Source organism: Podarcis cretensis (genome assembly GCF_951804945.1).
Source record: "Podarcis cretensis genome assembly, chromosome: 12".
In the NCBI taxonomy this organism is placed as follows: domain Eukaryota; kingdom Metazoa; phylum Chordata; class Lepidosauria; order Squamata; family Lacertidae; genus Podarcis; species Podarcis cretensis.
Window position 1 is genome coordinate 48,152,145 of NC_137181.1, and position 15,821 is coordinate 48,167,965.

A 15,821-nucleotide genomic window follows, 5' to 3' on the forward strand; every position below is an offset into this window, starting at 1 on the left:
GTGGAGGACCCCAACCTTTTTCCAGCCAGGAATTCTGTGCCTTTAACAGCAAAGTGACAGGCAGAAATTGAGGAGGTGGTGTGTTCCCCACAATGCTGTGGAAAAAAATTCCAGATGACTTGGTGGCCATCACCACATTCTGTGGTAACATGTTCAATTCTTTAATTATGGCGTGTGTGAAGAAATATTTCCCTTTGTCACGAATCCCCCACCATTCAGCATCCACAATCCAGGCTAGGGTGACTGGAAATAAAATCAGAGGAGAACCTATTATTTGTTGTTGTTGTTGTTTAGTCGTTTAGTCGTGTCTGACTCTTCGTGACCCCATGGACCAGAGCACGCCAGGCACTCCTGTCTTCCACTGCCTCCCGCAGTTTGGTCAGACTCATGTTTGTAGCTTCGAGAACACTGTCCAACCATCTCATCCTCTGTCGTCCCCTTCTCCTTGTGCCCTCCATCTTTCCCAACATCAGGGTCTTTTCCAGGGAGTCTTCTCTTCTCATGAGGTGGCCAAAGTACTGGAGCCTCAGCTTCACGATCTGTCCTTCCAGTGAGCAACCTATTATTATTATTATTATTATTATTATTATTATTATTATTATTATGTGAGCAATAACCAGATAGTGGTAAGGATTCAGCTGTGCCTCCTGCTTGGATAATCTGAGATTCAAATGGCCCCCAATAGGGATATATTTCTTCATTGTATGCTGCTGTTAAACCACAGAGCCTAGGACTTGCCGATCAGAAGGTCGGCGGTTTGAATCCCCACGACGGGGTGAGCTCCCGTTGCTCGGTCCCAGCTCCTGCCAACCTAGCGGTTCGAAAGCACCTCAATGTGCAAGTAGATAAATAGCTCCGGCGGGAAGGTAAATGGCATTTCCGTGTGCTGCTCTGGTTCGCCAGAAGCGGCTTAGTCATGCTGGCCACATGACCCAGAAGCTGTACGCCGGTTCCCTCGGCCAATAAAGCGAGATGAGCGCCGCAACCCCAGAGTCGGTCACGACTGGACCTAATGGTCAGGGGTCCCTTTACCCTTTACCTTTTATGTTGCTCCGGATAGCTTGGGAATTGTTGACATTCAGTTCTTAGAATAGATTGGGGTTTTCCATCAAGTGTGTATACATCAAGGTGTGTGTGGAGGAGGGATGGAAAAACTTAATTAATTAATTAGAATATACTTAAATAGGCCTTTAAAATGTGGCATGCTTTACTGATAGTTATGGTCCTCTAGGCCAGCATGAGAGACAGTGAGTTTCCTAAGGCAATTAATATCACAGAGAAGGGATTGGGGCTGAGACCTCCACAATCCACCGCAAGAAGAATTGGGAATCTTTGGACCTGTAGATGCTGTTAGACTAGAACTCCTGTCAACCCTGATCAATGCCTAAGACTGATGGGAGTTGGAGTCCCAACAACACCAGGAGGGCACTACACCATACCAGCTCTCCAATATTACTAGTTCTCAACTGGAAAATGGCACCTGCCCCTTCAGAAGCTCAGAAAACATCTTTGCATCTAGCACTGCAGGTGGCATTAATTATTGTAGCAATTTCTGTCTCCAAGCCTTGTCAAACTTCTGCTCTGCCAATTGCTGTTTATTGTGACACTAACAATATCCAGTGATTTCCCAGAAATCAAGATGTTGGGTACAGGACACCAGGCAGCCCTATTATTCATTCCTAAAAGAATATTTATTCATTTCTTCAGAGTGCCTCTTTATAGTGTCTTTATAGTTCTGAATTGAAGGATGCAGATGTGTTGGGCCTCCAGTCCAAATTCTTAAATTAAGCATGAATTGCCTAGGAGATTTCCCAGTCTTGTTGTTTGTTACATCAAACCTACTGCCAGCTTTATTGCTCAGGGATGGAACCACCTCGCCGAGAAGCTCATTTGGGCTCAGCTACAAAAGCTGTAAGTGCTGCCTTGAGACATTCATAGCCTGCTTTCTGCAGGCACCTGCGATTTTTTAATAATGCCATCAAATTCTTGTTGATAGAAGCTGAGCATGTGTAGGATAAGAAAACCTATAAAGAAAAGTTTAATTCTTACCCCCATTATGTCATTCGTTCTGTTTGCTTGGGTTGAAGCTGTCTGCCTTGAAAGGCTGCAAAACCTCAGTGCTGCTATTGTTTGTCTGCTTATATATCAAATGAGTCATTCAGATTGAGCATTGCTAGAATATGAAGGTATCATGAAAAGATCTGGATAAAAGCACTGGATTCTTGTTGTCAAGTAGAAATAGAGCCTTAATATTATCCTCTTCTTTCACAGAAAAGTTTAAGGGTTGTTTTTTTACAGAAACCAACCAGCATATAGAGCTTACTTAAATTGACAAAATATGTAATATGATGATTCCATTTAATTGACCTTTATTAAAGGTTTCTGCCTTGGGTGCAAGCAAGTGTGGGCATCTCATTACAGATTTTTTAAAGTCCTTTTAAATAAGATGTTCTGAAACTGTTTTTTTTCTCAAAGAGAATTATTCAAGATTAATGCAAGAAAATGCATCAGTATAATTAGGGGTCTGCCACCACAGTTTTCTCAAGTTCATCTTTATAATTTGAAATAAGAGTTCAGTCATGTTGAAAATTACTTTTAAGCTTTCCATCTAGCTCTTGAACCCATTGTCCACATTTGGCTTGAACACATTGTCACCATTATTAGTTTTGGGTGATCTGCCTACTACCCTTTCTGGGAAAAGGGATCTTTTCACTGTTGTGCATGCCCTGGTAACTTCCCCATTGGACCACTATAAAGCACTCTACATGGTGCTATTCTTGAATGTGGTTCAGAAAATGCTGTACAGAATTCAGCAGCATATAACACACAAAAACTATTTTGTATGACCTCCATGAGTTGCCTGTGTCTCCCCTCCCCTCCCAGGCCCAATTCAAGGTGCTGGTACCTACATTTAAAACCCTTTATAACCTGGATCTGGGACACTTGAGAGAGTGTCTTCTGCCTTACCTACCTTCCTGCTCTTTCAGAGTGGTTACTGAAAAGCCTTCTGCCCGCCACTCCTAAAACATATTTTACAATAGTGACCCCTAAGCTTTGAATTCAGCTTCCTTTTACAGGGCCTTCTCAGTAGTGGCTCCCACCCTGTGGAATGCCCTCCCATCAGATGTTAAGGAGATGAGTAATTATATAACATTTAGGAAACATCTGAAGGCAGCCCTGTATAGGGAAGCTTTTAAAGGTTTTACTACATTTTTATATATGCTGGAAGCTGCCCAGAGTGGCTGGGACAACCCAGTCAGATGGACAGCATACAAATAAATTATTATTATTATTATCATTATCATCAGGAATTTGTCACTTTGAACCGTGCGTCACCCAGGCTTATTTTAATAGTACGTTGGTATCCGTTTGCCCCTCTGCTTTGGTGTCTTGATTTTCCAAATTTCACGGTGTGTTGTTTTAAATCTAGTTCTTCCCTTTGAGAATGTTATATTGCTTTACTAAACATTATGTAAGTATGTTTTTCCTGCCAACCTAGCAGTTTGGAAGCACGTCAAAGTGCAAGTAGATAAATAGGTACCGCTCTGGCGGGAAGGTAAACTGCGTTTCTGTGCGCTGCTCTGGTTCGCCAGAAGTGGCTTAGTCATGCTGGCCACATGACCCAGAAGCTGTACGCTGGCTCCCTCGGCCAATAAAGCGAGATGAGCGCCGCAACCCCAGAGTCGGCCACGACTGGACCTAATGGTCAGGGGTCCCTTTTCCTTTACCTTTACCTTTACCTTTATGTAAGTATGTTTAGTTGCCAGCTGTTTTCATAGCCTATAACACATGATCTACTTCTCTAAGCTGAATCTGCAGGCTTGGCTTTCTCTTGGAGAACGGCCAATGAACTACTTTATGACAGAAAAGCAGGGACTATTGGGTGCATGGTGGTAATGGGCATTCTGACTTCACCGCAGAAAAGGCCCATTCTGTCTGAACTGCCGCATGTGATACTGTGATGAGTTTATGGCCAGTCCATATCCATCTGATGGTTTGACAGCATAACATATATGTATTATAAGCTTGTGTCTAGCTGGCAATCGGATAGGGAGCAAGTGGCAAAATTTGTTCTATAAGAATGCAGAGTAGCTGTGTCTTCTCAGCCACCAAGTGATCACCAAAATGTGCGGCAAAACATCCCATGTATGGATCTGGGTTTTAGGGGGAGAAAGGATTCGTTTATATGATGCAAAAGAGGTGGATATTTCCTTGTGTTGTTATTTCTTTATTTATTCTTGGTGTCAGAGAAGTTTCCTAGTTGTGACCCTATGGTTCAGCTTTCCTGAACCAGGGAAATTCTTTTAAAGTTGGTATGATGAGCCATCAAGCAGCTTTTGTTTACTCTATCTCTCTTTCTGAAATTTGTCCCTGTTACTTTTGGCAACAAAAACAAACACACATATAAACAAATAACCCCCCCCCCAAAAAAAGGCTTGACAACTACAATGTTGTGACAGCTGAAGTAACATAATGTTGTTGTTTTCTTATTATGGGTCCAGTGCAGAAGAAAACAATCACCATAATCATATTCATTAAACAAAGGGATTTAAGGCATCATGGAAAACATCAACTGAGGTCAATTCTCCTGGCACTTGAATCATTATTATTTTTTCCAAATTGTGGCATACAGAGCTTAAAGTGTACTTATTACTATGAAAAATAAAACAGCTCCATTCAGGAGAGAAAATGTGTTCTGTTTCACTTGTCCCTTGACCATGGGCTTGATATGTAAGCTTCTCTACAGTGGTGATTTCCCAAAGTTTACTGTTCCAGACATTTAATGTAGGAGTCCTATTTTCTCTTCCTCACTTGTGTTACCACAGGTCTGGCATCAACTATCATGAATCTAATTGAGTCCTTAAATACTCTACCATCCCGCTTTAAGTAAAACCATGAATGTAATACCAGTTTTCAACAGTTGTTTGCCCATTTACAGTGCTCATTTCCTTGAGTTGCTTATCTCCAAACCTCACTGCCTGTGTAACTGCAGTTAAATATAAACGATCTCCTGACCACAACCCCTCCAACACTAGCATATATGTTAATCTCACTGGGGTATATATAATACCATATGTGGATTGCTTTTAAGGTATTTTCTCTGGTATATGGAGACAGATTGCAGCAATTTCACTTTCTAGCAGTTTCACCCTTTGACTAGGAAATTGAATTTCCTTCCCTGCATCTCTTTCCCAAACTGCCCTAAGGATGGCAATCTTTCCTGTGACATCTTTTGTTAATGTCTTTGAAACCAAAGCCCTCAATTCATCTTCCTTGGCCAAAACCGAGGCCTCCAATGGCATGAGATCCTCTGCTTGCTTCCTCCAGAATCTTTGTTAGAAATAACATAACAGATTGGTTGGGTGTTAAGCCAGTTCACTTGCTTGTTGGGCAATTCATCTCCCAGTTATTCTCCTGTGCAGGCGTGCTGTGTTCTGCCCGACATTGGGAGGGGCAATGTGTGTGTGTGTGAAATCATGCGATGGGAAAAGGCCTGGTGGGACTGTTGCACTCTCCGAAAGGCCTGATGGGCCCAAGTTGCAGTTGTGGGAGGGCCCAACTGGCTGCAGAATATTGAGGGTGCCCAGCTCCCTCAGTGAAAATTGGGGGGAGGGGCTCGGCTCCCATGGCCCTGCAAAAATGGCACGCCTGCTGTGAGTCGGCAGGTGTTACTATAGAAGGCCCTGAATGAGTACAATCTCTTTCCTTCCCTTCCCCTTAATTGTGTTTTAGTATTCACACACTGTAGATGGATGGATGATTTATTGCCATCATTTTGGAAGACCCACAAGAGATTAATTCAGATTCCCATGCTATCCATACCACAATTGTTCACTGAGTGACCATGTTGCCAGCACCTTGTCCACGTACACCTTGCTTCAGCCTTCATGCTCTTGTTTTGAAGGGTTTCCACTGCTTTCTACCCGACCCTAAGTGTCTTTAAACTATTGCTAGATTAGAAATAAACCGTGCACTGACATAGCAGCAAGCTATTCTTTGCTAAAAAGGCTGTCCCAGAGCTTTGTCAGCATGGCTTTCTTTCTCTGCCTTTTTGGTTGCTGGAGAAATAAAACTACACTGGCTTTCTGCCACCCCTATAAATCAAATTCAGATGAACCCGGTCCCTGTATAAGCATTTGGGCAGCACACAGAGCTTGCTGGTGGCACTGACCCAGAATTTCCATTTGTGGCCTTTGGAGCCTTCACTTGAGGGGTGGCACTGCTCTGCTTCGCATGATCATGGTGGCTTGAGCAAGGGCAGCTGTATATACGAACAAACCCAATATGGAAGAAACAGGGCTGTGCACTCCTGAAGTATTCACACTGTGGACAGATTAGGCTGTTGTTTTTTAATGTAGCGCAGATCGTCCTTTTAATCTCTAAAAGAAATTATAATCACAAAATACAGTACAAGACCACTGTGTCAGCCTTTGGATTTGCATGAAAAACCACCCAGCTGGGAATAAGGCTTACCAAAATAAATCATTGTTTGTGCCAGTTGGAATGGACAAACACAGCGGAGGGGAAGCGAGAGAAAAGGAAAGGGCAGGCTAGCACCAGGGGAGCTTGAGGAATTTCACCTATGTGAACTCTTCTACAGAATGACCTGATCTGTACCTCTCCGACTAATGTGTGGCTCAGAACCTAGCCATCAATCAGATTTTGCAGTTCACCAAATGTTGGGACGCAGTTTTAATTTATCAAAATAGGCTATTTTGAGAAGGTTTTTTGTTTTTTTGTTTTTAAAGAATAGAATCATGGGTAAATAGACAGATTTGTTTATCCTGAGCTAGGACAGTCCAACATGCAGCCATCCTTTATGCTCAAGTGCAGAGGTTACTGAGATAAATTGTGCCCCTTCCAAAGCAATTTGAATCATTCCTACACCAGGTCTCAGATGTTTTCAATCTGTCTGATGCAGGTTAAATCAACCAACTTGGCACTGAGTTGCTGTAAATTCTTAACTTCAACAAGCCTGTAAATAAACCATTTCACATCTTTTTCCAGACCCGTTCAGCCGTCCTGCATTGCTCTTGAGGGCAATGCTTCAACAGTTAATGCCGCTTATTCACTCACATGTAATAATTATAGTGTCTGCTTCTTAGAGCTGCCAGGAGCTGTACCCCACCGGGGTGGAAAGTAGTGACAGCAGCAAAGAACAATGCACTGTACAGAATCCTAAGCAGGGATTTGCTTGTTTGTGTGTAATGAAACTTCAGTGCCTTTCATCATGCTAGAGTAAGTTATCGTACTAAAAGCTCTTTCTCTGCATTGCAGTCTGGGCAAGTATAGTGCGGGTGTGCTCAAAGGAGACCCAAACAATGGATAATTTAATTTTGCTGTTGTTGTGTTGTGGCTATTGTAATCTCCCTGGCAATTTTCCATAACAAAGGCAAGTACAAAGCTGGCAGATTTAATTATGGCTGCACCGACTGGTAAGAATGGATTAAGGTTTCTGGTACAAGGATGGGGCAACCTGTTCAGGAGATCTTTTATTTTGTGTGCTAGCTCTAGCGTGAAGTGATGTGTAAAGCTGCACATGGATTAAGAGGGCTTGCTGTACAAGGACTTTATAATCATAGGGTTGGAACAAATCTGGGGTTTCATTCCCAGTGAAAGTTACTTAAAGCATCAATCCCTGTCTGAACCAAGTATCGTCTACTTAGCCCTTCCAAATAATCTTGGATGAGCCTTGCCATACATCTTGCTTACATGTGCAGTTTGTGTACAACAGTTCCCTTCCTTTCCCTTGTGCTACTGGACTGTGCAGTTGCCACCATTCTCTTTTCTAGCATGTGCCACATTCACAAGAGCTTCTGTGCAACACATGACTCTCTTTGCACCATCAAGGATCATACATGTTGCTCCCATTTCCCTCCCCATCCCCAGCCCATTACTTATTGATTTTTTGCCTCCTTCTACTTTAGCCCTAATAAGAGGAGAGTGTTGCAATGTGCATGAAAGAGTACATTCAAAATGGTTGAATGAAGCTTTTTATTATCCCCAGTGCTTAAGTTAATTAACCAAGTGATTCTCTGAGTAGTTTGTTTCTTAACAGCAGCCTAATAAGAAGCATATTCAATTCCCACTGAATTCACTCAGAGCATAGACGCTACACTACCTTGCCAGAGAGCGTCTTAAGGGAGTGTATAATCATACTTGAACGACCAATATTTTCATAATGGTTTTGTTTATGTGCTAATAAAATTATTGAAGGAAGGAAAGACCAATACAATGCAATGTATCTGCCAGCCACCAATGCTTAGATATACTGGTGTGTGCTGGAACACACTGATGATTAAAATAGATTTCTGGATGCCAAGAAGATGCAGTGGAATTAAGGAAAACACACAAAGGCTCATGAAGCATTTTTATTTACCAGCAGACACAGCCTATGCTCCCCTCTTAGCAGAAGCACTAGATATCTTATTTTGCTTATGGCAAGTAATAAAACATTTTGCTGAAATTTCTAGCAAGGGGGAAAAGGAAAATAGTGACAACCATCCCAACTGCTGAAAACATCAGACCACAGAAGAAGGAATGGAGTCCTGATTGGCTTCTCTCCCTTGCTAGAAACATCAGAAATCTCTTCTCTACTCTTCACCACATGGCAATAACCTGGCCTTCACATAATATTCCCCTCACTTTCCATTGTGTGTGGAAAGGTAGTGGTTGAAGAGACAATTTCAGCCTCTTTGCTTATCTTGTACCAGGCAATTTAACCCCATCTTCTCTCTCGGTTTCTCATTTTTCCAATCTTAAGTTCAGTTTTCCACATTTCCTAATCGGTTTGCATTAAAAACATAGTCCTCATGAAAATTCACCAGCATCTTAGTGCAAATCTATCCTAATAGGCATATTTTAATGCAGTTTTTTAATGCCTAACCTGCATGATTTCCCCTAATACAGTGGTACCTCGGTTTTCGAACGTCTCCATTGATGAACATTTCAGTTTTTGAACACTGTAAACCTGGAAGTGAATGCTTCGGTTTTTGAACATGCCTTGGAAGTTGAACATGAAACGCAGCTTCCATATTGAGTTTTCTGTATTGAGTTTTTGGTTTTCGAATGTTTCAGAACTCCAACGGTCTTCTGGAACGAATTATGTTCAAAAACCGAAGTACAGCTTTATACTACTTTTTTAAACATTATTTTCACTATTATATTCTCTGGCAGATCTGACTCAGTTAATTTTCAAACTCACTGTGAAGTTTAGGAAGTCTTCTTAAGTTCCACGATGGTCTCAACGACATACCCCTCAGATTCATGCTTATTTTTGTTACCGAGCTTTAGATTTTTCATACCATCAAATGGTAATAAAGTCCTGAGTTAGGGAGAGCTGAGGGGAGATGCCTCTGTAACAGGGGTTCCCAATGGTCCATAACCTTCATTCATGTGGTCTGTGGCCTGTCTGTGGATTTGTGGTTGAAGATAGCACATCCATTGCAATGAGTATTCATACTGATTATTATTAACTTCTTTTTTTGCTTGTTTTTAAAGTTGTATGTTACTGTATTGCAATTTGAATTCTCTGGAATTACAATTGTAGCTGGGGGGGGATTAAACAGTCCACCAAGACTCCATATTGTTCTATACTGCTCGTTGGAAAGCCCCCAACCCAAACAGACCTATTATTGAACACTTAAGAAACTGATATAGACTAGAAATAGAGTGGCCCACCCAGGCCTAAATTCCATACATACAGAACTGTATTGGCTGGTCTTGATTTTGAGTCAGCCTGGTCTCAAGGGCTCAGGGTGAATAGCAACCACAAAATAGGAGACATTTCCCCATTCCCAAAAGGTTTACAAACATATGCTCAGATTGTGACAGTCTAATTTAGTGCAATTAGGATTAACACCTGGGCTTGGTTTTTACTTTAGAAAAGATTCTTTTGATGACCCTTCCCTTTGACCTATGGCTGAGGCTCCAGTTATTTATGAATCTTGCTTAGATTTATGTGTTCCCCTGCTGTTTCCTTTGCTCCCAAGAAACATCAAGGAAGACAGATTGTCTGTTCCATCAGAGCTTAGCTCTGGGGCTGCTAAGCTGCTAATAAAATCCTTAGTGTAAACTAAAGCTGCTTCATTGCTGCTGTATTTTTCACTTGACTGCCACATGTGGTTCCAAGGGACCAGTCCATCAAGTACCAAGAGGGGATGGACACACACACACACACACACACACACACTGTTTGCCTTTCTCCAAGCACCTTCATTTGTGTTCTATGTGAATTGCAATGGAAAACAAAATAGGCAAAATCCTTGTTCAGTGATAGCTGAGCTATCTCTCAATCTTTTTGGTTCTTATTATTGTTTGCTTTGTATGGCAGTTTAGGAAAGACCCTCTGGAATATTGCAGTGTGACAGCTTCAATAAAACCTCTCCCTTAATGGCTTCTGTATTTTGAGACAAGCCCTGCTATATCTGCCAATGACAGAAGGAACACTTACTTCGCATAATCAATTAATCATGGTTTTGCAAGCTGTACGTGAATTTTCTTGTTGGTTCAAAGCATGGCAACTGATGGAGACAGATTAAAATTAGGAAGAAACAGGAATTAGTGGTTCTGTCCATTCATTAGAGGGAGGGTGGGGAACAATCAGTAAAGGCTAGAATCAGGTTCAGGAGACTGTGTCTCACAGTCACCAGTCCAGAAAGAGCTACCACAGTCACCATTTTGAAAGCTTAATTATCTACAAAGGCAGTAATATTCATTCATTCATTTGTCCTTGCACTCATTATTTAATAGTTACTTAACTTTTATACCTCACTTTTCACCACTTAGGCCTTCAAGGCTGCATACAAATATGCCTGAATAAAGTCCTTTGCAGTGTCAGCAAAGGCAAGCTTCCCAATGTAGATCTTCCCTAAAGGAACAGAGTATCTTGCCCTATTCCTGAAGTCTACCCAGCATCTGGTTGTCTTGCCCTTGGCAGCGGGGCAAAGCAAAAGGCGAGGGGAAAATGGCAGTGGTGGCACAGAATGTGGTGAAGCTCCTTGGCGAACAATATTATAAGGACACGATGGAGCAGTGCCACAACTACAGTGCCCAACTGTGCGCTGGGAGAAGTATTTGATCGCCATTTCTGGACTCGCAGACTGGAGTGGCACAGAGTAACTGCTACATCTGAATGGAGAATCATAGAATCATAGAGTTGGAAGAGACCAGAAGGGCCATCGAGTCCAACCCCCTGCCAAGCAGGAAACACCATCAGAGCACTCCTGACATGTGGTCGTCAAGCCTCTGCTTAAAGACCTCCAAAGAAGGAGACTCCACCACACTCCTTGGCAGCAAATTCCACTGTCGAACAGCTCTTACTGTTAGGAAGTTCTTCCTAATGTTTAGGTGGAATCTTCTTTCTTGTAGTTTGGAACCATTGCTCCGTGTCTGCTTCTCTGGAGCAGCAGAAAGCAACCTTTCTCCCTCCTCTATGTGACATCCTTTTATATATTTGAACATGGCTATCATATCACCCCTTAACCTCCTCTTCTCCAGGCTAAACATGCCCAGCTCCCTTAGCCGTTCCTCATAAGGCATCGTTTCCAGGCCTTTGACCATTTTGGTTGCCCTCCTCTGGACACGTTCCAGTTTGTCAGTGTCCTTCTTGAACTGTGGTGCCCAGAACTGGACACAGTACTCCAGGTGAGGTCTGACCAGAGCAGAATACAGTGGAATACATTCTGGTCAGAATACATTCTGACCAGAATGCAGAATACAGAAGCGGCACAGGGGGCCAGGTTTGGCATCTGGCCAGCTCTATTCCTACCCAGCTTGGTGCGGGTGGAAAAAATGTCGTGCTCATCCTCCTGAGGATCCAAGGCTTCCCTTCCCTTCCATTCCATTAAACCAGACACTGAGCAGACCCTCAAGAAAGAGGGTGTGATCTTTCAGGATGGCAGCAGCCTGGAGGCCCTTTTGAGGATGGAATCTCTTGAGGAGTGCAGTCTGCCTGACCCTCATACTGATGAAGACAGCCTTGGCGAGATTCCTGCTGCCAATAGCCACACAAGGAAAAGGAACCTAGAACCTGATTATTTATTAGAAGTTGAGGACTATGAAGAAGGCATGCCAAAATGCCAAGGCAAAGGCAAAGCCAAGGGCAAAGGAGTTGGGAGCGCCCGGAAAAAGCTGGATGTTGCCATTTTGGGAGACAACCGTATGCCTCTGACATCTATGGGAAGTGTTACAAGAACCGTCCTGGGCTGATTTACCACTATGTGCACTCCCACCTACTGAGGAAGAGGGGGGAGACAAGTAAGACTTGCAGCCCCCCACACCTGTATCGCAGAAATCTGAGGAGCAGAGATCGAAGAAAGGTCTGGATGGTTTGGCCTTGCCCAACAATTACTGCGACTTTTGCCTTGGAGGCTCCAAGATCAAGAAGAAAACGGGGCAACCTGGTTTCATGTTTTGACTGTGGAGGATCAGGGCACCCTTCATGAGTGGCTCCCTGTCTGTGGAATGCTCTCTCCAGGGAAGTTCGCCTGGCGCCTTCATTATACACCTTTAGGCACCTGGTAGCATATGAGTAGCTAATATGTTCCTTTTTAACAGTTACCTAATGAGTTACCTAACGGGACGCAGGTGGCGCTGTGGGTTAAAGCCTCAGCGCCTAGGACTTGCCGATCGAAAGGTCGGCGGTTCGAATCCCTGCGGCGGGGTGCGCTCCCGCTGCTCGGTCCCAGCGCCTGCCAACCTAGCAGTTCAAAAGCACCTCCGGGTGCAAGTAGATAAATAGGGACCGCTTACCAGCGGGAAGGTAAACGGCGTTTCCGTGTGCGGCTCTGGCTTGCCAGAGCAGCGATGTCACGCTGGCCACGTGACCCGGAAGTGTCTCCGGACAGCGCTGGCCCCTGGCCTCTTAAGTGAGATGGGCGCACAACCCCAGAGTCTGTCAAGACTGGCCCATACGGGCAGGGGTACCTTTACCTTTACCTTAATGAGCTTTGAGCTAGCGGTTAGGATTCCTGGTTTGGGATGCGGGTGGCACTGTGGGTTAAACCACAGAGCCTAGGGCTTGCTGATCAGAAGGTCGGCGGTTCGAATCCCCGCGACGGGGTGAGCTCCCGTTGTTGGGTCCCTGCTCCTGCCAACCTAGCAGTTCGAAAGCACGTCAAAGTTCTTTGACAGGAAGGTAAACGGCATTTCTGTGCACTGCTCTGGTTCGCTAGAAGCGGCTTAGTCATGCTGGCTACATGACCCGGAAGCTGTATGCCGGCTGCCTCGGCCAATAAAGTGAGATGAGTGCAGCAACCCCAGAGTTGGTCACAACTGGACCTAATGGTCAGGGGTCCCTTTACCTTAAGTGAGCTTTGTGGCTGTGTAGGGATTTTAACGTGGAACACCCCCGCCCCTTCCTTGTACAACTCCATAACTTTTACTGTGGCTTTCAGACAGTTCAGTCCTTGTGGACAGAAGCAGCAGCATTTGTGTTGTTGATTTCTTACAGTATGTGATATATGCTGGTTGTCTTCTGTGACCGTTAAGACCCCAATTGGGGCACCGTATTAAATACCAAATGGCTGGCAAGCCATTTGGGGTTAGTTAACTTTAACTGAATATTAATATGCAGAGGTGGCAGACCTTACTATATCTATGAGGGTGTGTAAGTCCTAATTAACTCAGTGGGACACACTTCTAAGTAAAAAGGGATAGGAATATGCTGACAGTCATTGAATTCCTTTTATTTCCTTTTTTGTGTATCATTGTTTAGTTGGATATGCAAAAGCAGTTCTCTATAATGATGCTCTAAGGTCTGAATAATAATAATAAAACTGTGCCCTTCTCAGTTTTTCCGGTGAGACTATCATGCTCCCTCCTGTAACTGCTTCAAGCTGCATCCTAATTTTTAGTAAAGGGAGCCATCGAGGGAATGTTTGTATTTCTTCAGTTATCCATCTGTCATTTCCAGTCACTGGCTTGGAAAAGAAATCCTTTTAGACTGTTCTGCTGCATTTTCCCCAACACCAGCTTCTAGCAACCTGGCAATCAAACCAGTTCAGATGTGACATGATGACACTATATATGCTCTCCAATTGTGCTACCTCACTGTGCACCTTAGCTGCTGGCATACATGGAATTTGTCCTTTGTACTGCTGTTGTGTGTATCTTCTTCCATCCCATTCCTGATAAAATGTGCTTTTCTTTTCTTCTGTTTGCAATGCCTGCTCCTGCAGTCCATAACTCCATGGTAGAGCATCTATTTTGCAGGCAAAAGATCCCAGGTTCAATCCCCAGAACCTCCAGATAGGTCTGGGTCAAAGACTCCTGCCTGAAACCCTGGAGAGCCACTGCCAGTTAGTGTAGACAATGCTGAAAGAGATTGCCTGATTATCTTACTCAGTATGTGGCAGCATCCTATTTTCACACACACACACCACTCATAAAATATCAAGGTGGTGTAAAACAGTTTCTACAAATGCAATAAAACATAAGATACATAAAACTATACAAAATGCTTATAAAAATGATTGGCTCATGTTGGGGAGGGGGGGAAAAGTGGAATAGGCCTGTCAGCATAAAAGAAAAAAGTCTTCTAGAGATGTCAGTAGCAAGGATGCCTTCTGAATCTCTGCTGTAAAAGTGTTCCCCAGCATGGGGCTGGTGACACAAAATGTCCCACTTCTAGCTGAAGCCAGTCAGGCTTGTGAAACATGGGGAACAACCAATGATGCTCCTCCAGATGATCTCCATGATCAGACTGGGATGTAAGGGGTAATAATACAAGAACCTTAATGTGGCCTGGTAGCATGTGGGTAGCCAATACAGATATTTTAGCAGAGCTGTCCTGTTCTGACAACCACCTGCCTCATCAGCAGTCTATTCTGGTCTAGCTCTTGCACATCCACCCCTGATTAGATCTTATGGGGAAGCAAAGCTGTATGTCAAGTGTGTACTGATGACACTGTGCTCTGGAACTCCTCATGATTGCTCCCAGTTGCTTCATGCAGATGTTAAATAGTAATGGGGACAAAATAGTGTCCTGTATTTCCATGCGCTCTGGCACTTGTCACGGTCCTCCGTGCGCCAGTAGCTGTTGAGTCATGCTGGCCACATGACCCAGAAAGTTGTAGGTGGACAAACGCCGGCTCTCTCGGCCTGAAGTAAGATGAGCGCCACACCTCATAGTTGCCTTTGACTGGACTTAACCATCCAGGGGTCCTTTACTCAGCCATGCAGGTAAGAGTTATGCCACCATAATATGGTTCTTCCAATACCTATCCCACATATTTGATCAAGGAGTATATAGTCAGTAGCATCAAAAGCCACTGAGATGGTCCCTCTCTTAATAAAGGTCATCTCTCAGGGTAACCAAGGCTGATTCAGTCCCCAAACCAGGCCTGAACCGAGACTGAAGTGGGTCTTATGTTCTGTGTCAAACTGGTGCTATTGGATATAGCTGTACTAATCTGAAAAAGCATGGGCTTTTCACTGCTGACATCCAGGATGGAAAAAAATGGTTTAGGCTCTAATTTGATCCTCAGCTAGCAAAGACATTCTGGTAATGATCAGCTAAAATATGTTCCGGGCTTCACAGACCCTTTGATTAATGGGCATGCTGTCAAAAATAACTCCCATTTTATACCTTAATGCTGAAAAGTGAAGCAAGTAAAAGGGATGAAACCCTGCCATGAAATGTTTTTAAAACAGAATTTTCCACGCAAAACATGTATTACTTTTTTTTTTAGAGCATGCCTTGAGCAAAGAATGGCCTAGTTTTGCTTTTGTGTTTTTTTTAAATCCTTCTCATTTTCCTGCTGCAGCTCTGTACAACAAATGATGCTGTCATGTACCAGGGCAATTTTGGGCAACTGTAA

General features: G+C 43.6%; 1 protein-coding gene and 1 pseudogene across 4 annotated transcripts in view; both read left to right on the plus strand.

Moving 5' to 3' along the window:
• TMEM108 (transmembrane protein 108) overlaps positions 1-15,821 on the plus strand; it is a 198,721-nt gene that overhangs the window by 41,218 nt on the left and 141,682 nt on the right. The window lies entirely within an intron of this gene.
• On the plus strand, positions 10,819-12,446 carry LOC307200109 (zinc finger protein ubi-d4-like; annotated as a pseudogene). The gene is made up of 2 exons: positions 10,819-11,133; positions 11,716-12,446. The product of its transcript is annotated as a zinc finger protein ubi-d4-like (transcript).